The 9,612-nt window shown below is 32.8% G+C and overlaps 1 protein-coding gene across 8 annotated transcripts in view; it reads right to left on the reverse strand.

The window, feature by feature from the left end:
• Positions 1-8,854, reverse strand: part of LOC6049426 (cGMP-dependent protein kinase, isozyme 1) — a 58,189-nt gene extending 49,335 nt beyond the window's left edge. For 2 of the 8 annotated variants that reach the window (XM_038251590.1, XM_038251589.1), the window contains exons 1-2: positions 8,660-8,854; positions 5,401-5,741 (exon numbers count right to left, since the gene is read on the reverse strand). The gene's annotated coding sequence lies outside the window, so the exon portion shown is untranslated. Of the gene's footprint in view, positions 1-5,400; positions 5,900-8,432; positions 8,451-8,470 lie in introns of those variants that run through there. The other 6 variants (XM_038251586.1, XM_038251584.1, XM_038251587.1 and 3 more) reach the window with 6 other exon arrangements.
• Between the last annotated feature and the right edge of the window lie 758 nt (positions 8,855-9,612).

The raw sequence follows: 9,612 nt of genomic DNA on the forward strand, positions 1-9,612 counted from the left end.
TTGCATTCAATGATTCGAGAAAATTGATAAATTTAACGAATTTCACGCCGTCTACGAAACCGTCAAAAATCATTAACATTATATTAGTAATAAAACCAGGGTATTCACTCGCTTAATTCTACAGTAGTTCATGACATTATTTTGATTCCTTTTTGAGTTTGATAAGTTATTTTATGAAAAATCGTTACATTTTCATACAAACATAAAATTTCACGGGATTTCGCGGAAAAAGCCAAATTTCGCGGATTTCACGCTGTCCGCGAAATCGTGAAATTTCACTAACCCTACTCATCATCAACTGTGAAGCAAGTGAATTTCTAACATTAATTTCTCCTTAAAATAAATTGAAAATATATCAAACTTCGAACCTGTCAAACAGAAGTGCTTTTCCCCTAGTTCCAAGTTCAAACGGTCAGTGGCCCATAACTATCCTTCCCAATCGAGGATTTCACCGCAATGCGTTTTCTATCATCGGCCAATAACAAAAAATATTATCCACGAAAACACAGACTCGTGAAACGTGATCGATAAAAAAAAAGTGTGAAGTACGGTAGCATTAGCAATAAACTGCAGAGGGGAATTGACGTGTGTGTTTGTTTTAAAGGTAAAAATAACTCGCAAAAAAAAGAAATAAACAAAGCCAGACGAACACCTGTTAAAAGAATTATCAGTAGCGAGTATCTTTGAAAAAAAAAACATCGAAGAGGTAGTTGAAGGATGGTTGTTGTTATCAAGCAGAATTCGTCACCGTCGTGCGAACTTATCGCACGTGCATTTTGGGCCAAATTGAGTTAAGAACGCCATTTTGTGCAGCTCATTGTGAGCTTCACCTTTTGACCTTCGCAGATCCCCAAAATTCGATTTCAATCCTGAGATATTCAACGAAAGCCAAAAAAGCTTTGAAAATTTGTGTCACTTTTCATATGAAAGAAGTTTCAATATTGTCAACTGGCCAAAGGGATTTCAGATCAGGACGCGTTTGACACACGTGCATGCCCAACAACCGCAAACATTTGTATTTATAACTCGGGACTCCAGCAACCAACCTCAACCAAACTTCGGGACAATGCACAGAATGGTCAGCCAAACAAATCGTGTTTGTTATTCTTTACATTGCGTGCATTCGTTTTTGTTTAGGTCAAACATTAAAACGCGTTTTTCTCGGAACGTCGAAATAGCGGGTGCGACAAGATAGCACGACGACGTCGAATTGATGGGTATGTTTTCTTCTAAGGTTAGTAGTATGAACAGCAAAAAGCATAGGCAGATCAAAATTCGACAGTTTATTATAAACAGTTATTTTGTTATGTGATAAAAAGATGACATTGCTTTCTTTTCCTGCAATAAATTTATCTATCATCATATTTTTGCGAAATAACTAATATAAAATGGATAGCAAACAATTTTCAAGTCTGAAGTTTTTTTTTTTTTTGAAAAGATCCAATAAACCAAATTTCAAGTTTTTGCATTTTGGCTGTTTTTGAAACCGCCTTGAGTCAAGGGGAATTGAAAAACACCCAAAAAGCAAAAACTGAAAATTTGGTTTATTGGACCTTTTCAAAAAAAAACTCCAGAAGTATCAAACATGTTAGACCTCAACGTATTATTCAATATCAATATGATTTAAAATAATTAAAATAATGTGCAAATTTTTCAATAAGATTGTAAAATCAATTTTTTAAACCAACTATTCAGATATTTGGAAGCATGTTCAAAAATATTACCGCTATTTTGAAAATTATCTTATAAAATGAATATTATATTTATTAAACCCGTTAAATTGAAAAATTCTCTGAAGTTATCTGTAAATTGGTGAAAGAATTTGAACTAGAGCGTCCAATTTCCCGTCCCGGAATACAAGTGGAAATATACATTTTCTTACATTTTTGGAACCAATGTTTTGAAATTAAACAAAAAATAACAATTGGAGAGCCTGATTTGATTTTATTCATTTCAATCTACTGGTCATATTGAACTAAATCGCTTATCTGTAAATTTCATGTCAAGGTCTAATTCAAATAATATTTATTTCTGAAGCATTCACAACTAGGAATTTTGTTTGCTTATATGTTGGACATTAAAAATTACGCTATTATGGAATGAATATTAACTATTTTGTTTTCGACAACCTATTTTTACGATTTTTTGTTATATCATTTGATAATAAAATATTCACCTTTTCCAGCTAAAATCGACATTGAGATTTGTTTGTTAGTTTTGTTTACCTTGACCAAATTGGATGAAAATTTAATTGATATAATAAAAAATTTCGAAAAGGGTTGTTCGTGAAGAATTTGTTTAAAAGTATTCGAGAAATTACTATTTGAAGTTATAAATGTATGTGGCACGTGAGCTACCAAAGGCGTAATAGGCTTAAATATGAAAAAAATCGTTTAATTTCAACTACTTTTTGCATTAAATGATTAAACTAAAATCACACCACAAATGAAACCATGAAAAATCATAAAAAAAAACTTCGTATCACATGAAATTTACCCAAAGAATGCAACGATATTTCAAAAACCTGCTTCGAATATTTCACAGCTTTGAGTTGTTATTTCATGAAATAGGGTTTCAAGTTAAATAGCTATAAATTAGATTTTTAGAGCAAATTCAATGATTATCTATTTATTCACATGTTGAAAATGATGTGAAGCATAGATTTTCACTGTCCAAACTCTTTGATTAAAAAAAATCGCAACAAAAAATACTAATTATATATTTTTTGATTTAGTACGATTTGAAAGACAAAATAAGAAAATTTATATATATTCAAAAAAATGCGTGATTTTTTTCAAGCAGTCCAGCCATTAATCAATCCTCACACTCATTTTTATCATTAAAGTTGCTGCTCTAAACAGTTATGTTGCAAATATTAATCAAAAACAGAATCAGAATAATTTTCGTAAGTTTTCAAATTTCCCGGGAATTCCCGGGAAATTTGTTGAATATTTGCCGTTTCCCGGGAATTTTGTATCCCCGAGAAATTGGACGCACTAATTTGAACCGAAATTTTAAATTTATTTTTAATGATTGAAAACAATAATATTTCCATTTCAGGGTTAAAAAAATGCCTTAAAAATGCTAAAAAAAACAATTAATTAAAATTAAAAAAAAAAATCCAGTAATTCTTTTTTTTTTCAAGAAAATTAAAGAGCAGTGCATTATTAACTATTGAGAATATATTTACAGCATTGTAAATATTTTTATGTACATTTTAAAACATTAAAATAATTAATAAAATAGTGAAATTAAGTTTCACAGCACCACAAAAGCTGTTTTTTTGTTTTATAAAAAAAACTTAGTTTTATATTAAACTTAACCCTAAACAACCTAACCACGCCTCTACAAGGACATCGATTTAAATTTTTTTAATCAATTTTTGATCCGTTAAATGCATTGTATGGAACAATGTTTGTAATTTTATAAAAATTTAAGGTTGGAAATTTTACTTGTTTTATATGACTTTGCCAATGTTTTGAAAACTGTATTTTTTTCTGGAGTCGGCTTAGGCTCTGTTTTTACCAACATTTCCCAAATTTTAAGTTACAAAAATGCAGTAATTTTGATAGTATCCCAGAATATGCCTATACGCATTTTTTTACAATTCAATTGATAATGGTGCCATTGTGTTGCAGAAAATGTGGAAAACAATCACATAATTGAAAAGTGACTTTTAAAACAAGAAAAATAGCAAAGACAAAATGTAATGATAGAAGGTGTTAAAATAGGGCAAATACTGACATAACAAACATAATCTAAACATGATAAATGCAAATTAAGATACTATAAATAAAACAAGAAAAACATAAAACAAGAGAAGTAAAGTTTTTTTCTAGAACAAAAAATGCTCCTGAACACGGGAAAAACAAAAAAAAAATGGAAATACATTTTTAAGTAGAGGGTTTATATCTTTGATCATGCCATATTGAAATTTGTTTTTTTTTTGTAATTATACACAGAAAAAGAAATCATGGTAATATTACATCTGGGATGGGGTACATCTTTTATGTCAGAAAAAAGGTGTAATTTTACCTCTTGAATTGTGTAATTTTATCTCTTTTCTGGTGTAATGTCACTTTTTCAGTCTTAATTTAGGTAAAATTAAATCTTAAAAGAGGTAATATTCAACCTTTCAAAATTGAAGCTTAAAATTTACATTATTTTTTACTGTGCATCTTTGGAACTTAAACTTTCAAAATAATGGCAGCAACCAAGAACTCTTTACGTGATTTCAAAAGTTTGTGATAACAAGGTATTTCATTGAAACTGTTAGAAATAATTGCAATGTATTTTTATACAATGAAATAAACCCCACAAGCTTCCTTTTATTCTGATGAAAAATTCACTATGATCAGGTTGGGCATCCGCAACCAAAGCCATGTTAAAAAAATGTAGATAAAATTTGGATCCAAAACCAAAATAAATGTTTGAAAAATTTTATAGAACAAACCGAAATTAAAATGTTATTTGATATGATATTTTACAAAGAATATTAAAACTAGCAGAATTTTATGGTTTGAAAAAATAATCAAGGAAGTTCTTATCTTCTTATTCCAAAATTTTCAAACTTACGGACCCAATCCTGCAAGAATCTGATAGTAAAAATAGTCAAACTTTTTTTAAATAACTATGAAGACAGTAATTTAGAGGATAAATAAAAAGTTATGTCGATAGTTCCCGTAGTTTTGAAGATACTAATATGTCTGTAACAGAAATCTGAGTGCAAAAGCTATGGTTGATGTGTACCGTTAAACACAGAATTGAAAATTAAATCAAATTGATTAGAAATTGACATAATTTGAAAATAAATTTTCTTATAATTTAAAATAATGCATAATGTAACTATCATGATTTAGTGTATTTAAAATGTTGCCCACAGTGAAGTTAGTTTCGAAAACCCAGTACTTAATTTTCGATTATATTTTTTAAAATAACAATTATTTGGAACCAACCCAAAAGTTTATTGTTACATTGTTTTGCTTAAAATATTTATCAAATCAATATGACTGTCATTTTCAGAAAAAAATTGCAATCATCACCTCCAATTCCAATCGTTGACTCAACGGAAAATTGCATTTTGCGAATGATAACCAATTTCGACCAACCGTTTATCACGCTTCATCTTTGTGATTTGTGATGTGGTGGTCAATTTGCACGCGGCCAGGTAATCGTTTGCTTTATCAATTACGGGCCCCACGGTTATCAGCTCCGGCTGATTGGCCCAATACTGGCCCAAAACAGCGTTTTTTTTTTGTTGGTCTCTTTGTGTGCGCTTCCGAGAGACTTCCAGAATGATTTTTTTTTTGTTTGGTCGGACTTATGAAACCTTTTTTTTCGGTCAAGTGCTGCACGGGAAGGTGATTATCTCCACTAGATATAACTTGATATAATACGAACCTATTTGGTTTTGGTGGAACTTTGCTACAATGATGCCAGCTGATGGGGTGGTGGCGCCTTATCTCTCGTTACGACCGGCACGCCGGCGGTCGTCGTCGTCGTCTGTGGCTGCAGCTGCTGCTACTGTTTACCCTTCACCACACAAGATCCCCAACTAATCTCTGCGCCTAATCACCCTTCGGGAGGCGACACACAAATTATGACGATGTAGCCCGCTACTTTCACTAACCGCTGCGTCGGCTGCACTACTCTCAGTACTAAGAAATTCCAGAATCACATGGTCACTTTTGAGACGTCGGGGGTGAGGAGTAAATTACACCGTTATTTGAACTCACTCACTTCTGTAAATACCGGGAACAACAAAAACAAAATAAAAAAAAATCTTCACATTTTCCTCCTGCATTCACTCCAGACTTTGTTGATTCAAGCGGAACATTTGATTAGTGACACTTTTCCAGCGTAGTATTTATTGACGTTTTGCGTTATCTGATGCCACGGACTTGGGGGGAAGCACCATGCGGCTCCATTGAACTTTGTTTGAGGGGAAAATTGGCCTTCCATCGACCTCACCTCACCTCACCCCACCACTTGACGAGACGCACGTGGAAATTGAAAATGTGGTTTGAATTGGGAAATTGCTGGCGGCGACGAGAGAGAGAGCAATGACAGTTCTAATGGCGCTTCGACTGGACAAAGCCGTTTCTGGCCGCGTGTTGGTGGTTCAAATAAGAGGGGACAATTGGACCACTGATTGCTGCGAGTTGTTGTTTTGTGTGTGTGCTGGTTAGATTCTATTTTTGGAGGTAAATTGGGTTGATATGCTCTAAGTAGAAATTTCGATTGGATGTAAGTGTTGAACTATATTACTAACTTTTGGAGATGTTTTCAGAATTATAGTTGATTTGACGAATGGAAATTGAAATTATTTCAACTTTTTTTCATTAACAAAAATATCCAGCTGAAAAATCAGGGGGCAAGAAACATGAAAAGAACCAGTGCAATCAGCTGAAATCAATTTAAAATACATTCCCCTGTGTTTTTTTTTAATGTTTGGGTTGATTTAAAAATCTTTAAAAATTTTGAAAATTGACGATGTTTATTATTGCAAAAAAAAATTCGCAAATTTTGTTGTTTTCGTAAAATCATACATATTTTGAAAATTAATCAACTGAACAAGTGTATAATGCATTTTAAAACACTTTTTCCATGCATATGTTGAAACTATGGCGAAGCGAAGCAAAATGTAGAAACTATGGCTTGTTATTTCAATATTTATATTTTTTTTTATTTTTTCAAGTTCATGACGGACTTATTTATTTCGAACAAGTTATGATTTTTTTAAATTAGTGATTTACGAAAAGTTTTAAAAAAACGCTTAGATTTAAATAAAATAGATTTGGATGTAAAGTTGACATTTGGTATTTTTTTATTTTTGAATATTTAATTAAGTGCGCTGTTTCCACTATAATCATTTTAAGGAAGATTTTTTTTTTCAAATAGCTAATTTCATGTTATTAAATTGGAAATCCGATCAACAGTTCAATTTCGCTGACAACTTTGTAAAGATTTCTTAACTTCAATTTCAGTACCTCGAAAGCCAACAAAAAATCATTCTTGAACAAAAAAACTTTTTTTTAAATGATCGCTAACAATACTCTCTACTTCTAGCGAACAGTAAATTGGTTCCACTTTTAAAGTTCAAAATTGAGGCCGTTTTGCGAACCACTATTCAGCACCCAGGGTTGAACCTTATAAAAATTTTCTGTTCGATTGCTAATCAAGTTTTTGAAGATTTTTGAAGATTTTTGAAGCAAATTTGACTGTTTTTTTTTTCAAAACTAAAAATCACAATATGGGTTAAATAAAAATATCAGTCATGCCAAAGGCACTTTTGGTCCACTTAATCATATAAATATATGAAAAAATCGAGATTAAATAATAAAATTTTTAAGTAAAAAAGCAAATTTTTTCTCCGTGTGCAAATTAATTTCTTAAAAGTTCTAATCATAACCCAAACTGTGCTCAAGAAACCAAATCGATGAGAAAATCCATTCTAAAAAGCATCGACGGCTCCCAAAATTGTATGAAATCAGTGATGCATAAATTTTTATTTGGATATTTAAAATAAATTTAAAGTTGTTTTGCAAAATCGTACAGAATTGCTAACAAGGTAACGATTATCGAATTTAGACTGAATTAAGTGAAAAAATATTTTTTCATAACACATTTCTGACTAGATATCCGAAGGCCTCGGACAAATTAAACTTCGGACAATAGAATTTTCAGGTAATCGAATGACGAATGACAAAAATCGATTTTTGTTTCTTATTTTAGATTGTCGAACTTTTAAGTATGACTTTGAAGTGATTTATCATTTTTAATTCAAGATGGCGGCCAAAATCGGGGTGATAAAATATCAATTATTCAAAATTGACTAAAATGTGAGATAATCGAATATTTGGATGATCAAAAATGGCGGTGATGAAATATTGAGAAAATGCATGTAAAGGCGAGTTTGATGATAAAAATAAGATAATAAAAAGAAACATTAAATTGTTAGTTGTTCTTGATTCGATTGGTATAATTAGATTGGTATATTTGGTGGCTTCGTATAATCGTGTCTGGACTGCATATCAGCCAAACCCCAAATCTCTGAAAACTGGTTTAAAGAGTTGATCCAATTCAAAACATTCAAAATGAACCAGTTTGCCATAAATCCTTACAATAACACAGATAAACCTAAATTCCAAACATCATCATCATTCTTCACACCCCCTAAAAAACACCAAAACCCAGACTCATCGTTTGCGCATCTCCATGGGTGCCTTATTTGGCCAAACCGGATCGCGATTATCATATTCATGAGCGCACACCCCAAGAGTTCAGACCAGCAACACAAAACAGCAGCTCAGATGCAAATTGATCGTTCCAATCAACCGACTTAGAGTGTCCACCAAATCTCTCGTCGTTTAGTTCTCTTCGCAGTGGAGTCGCATGGTGCTTCTTCCTTGTTGCCACTTGCTTCCTTTTACTTCAGATTAATCCGCATTGTTCCAATCCTTTATGTTACCGTCTAATTAATCACTTTCTGTCACGAACACCGTTAAAAATCCGTTGTCCTACGATGACAAGGAAGTCTCTCCTAACACTAAAAAACCCTTTCTTCCTTCTAAACTAACGTCCTTCACAAGTTTCCTTTTATTTCCGTTTGCTTCCTCTTTTGAACATTTTCCTTTCTTCCTTCGAATATTCTTCTAACCTCTCTTTTTTTTTTGATTTTGAAGCCGTCTCTTCTTCCAGCGTGAAATTCGCACAGCCAAACACCTGTCCCCGACTGGCAGCCGTTCTGCTCTGGCTTCGGTCGTCAACTGTGCGCGGTGGAACTGTGCTAAGGTGGAAGCTCCATTCGGATACACCACCAACACACAAGCGGCCCGCGGAATGATACGCCGACTAGCACATGTCTTCTTGCTTGTTATTGTTATTGTTGTGGCGCAGCAGGTTGGTCGCGCGGTAAGGTTGCAGAAGGAAGGAAGAGTAGGCAGGTTCAAGACCTGCAAGACCCGCTTGGACCAAGTAACCCTAGTCAGTTACATGATCTCCAAGTATGGAATGTAAGGAGTTGTTTTTGTTGTGTATATTTAATATGTTGATCGATCCTCGGTCCTAACCTGGTCTTAGCACCTAAGAGGACCTAATAAAAATAAGTTTAGAATAAAAAAAAAAAGGAAGGAAGAGTAGCGCAATGATAAGTAATTTCGCCGTGTTTTGGTCGCTTCTCGCGAGAGAGAGAGAGCGAGTTTACGTGTTCATTTGGTGGGATTGGAGGGAGGGAATAAAAGGGGAGCTTGGATATAACACGTCGTGGGTGAATTATGGATTGGTGAGCGCAAGATGTGTGGAGAATGAACACCCATCCCCTTTGAGAGTTTAGTGTCACGATTGCCGTGAAGAATGCGGTAAAGTGGCAGTGATGTCAATTTTTTGGAATTATTAATGGATAAAAACTTTTTTGAATTTATGCAAAATACTATTTCAAATCAAATCAAATATTTTTATAACATTTAGGTCGTGGCTGGATTAAAATGTTATACCCTTATTTGGCAACACGAAATTTTCAAATATTTTTGTTTGCTAAACATCAAAGTAAATTTTTAAATTGTTCACTATTGTGTTAAAGATCAACAAATTTAAAAGAAAAATTAAGTTAAC

The sequence above is a fragment of the Culex quinquefasciatus genome, chromosome 2, assembly GCF_015732765.1.
Source record: "Culex quinquefasciatus strain JHB chromosome 2, VPISU_Cqui_1.0_pri_paternal, whole genome shotgun sequence".
Taxonomy (NCBI): Eukaryota; Metazoa; Arthropoda; class Insecta; order Diptera; family Culicidae; genus Culex; species Culex quinquefasciatus.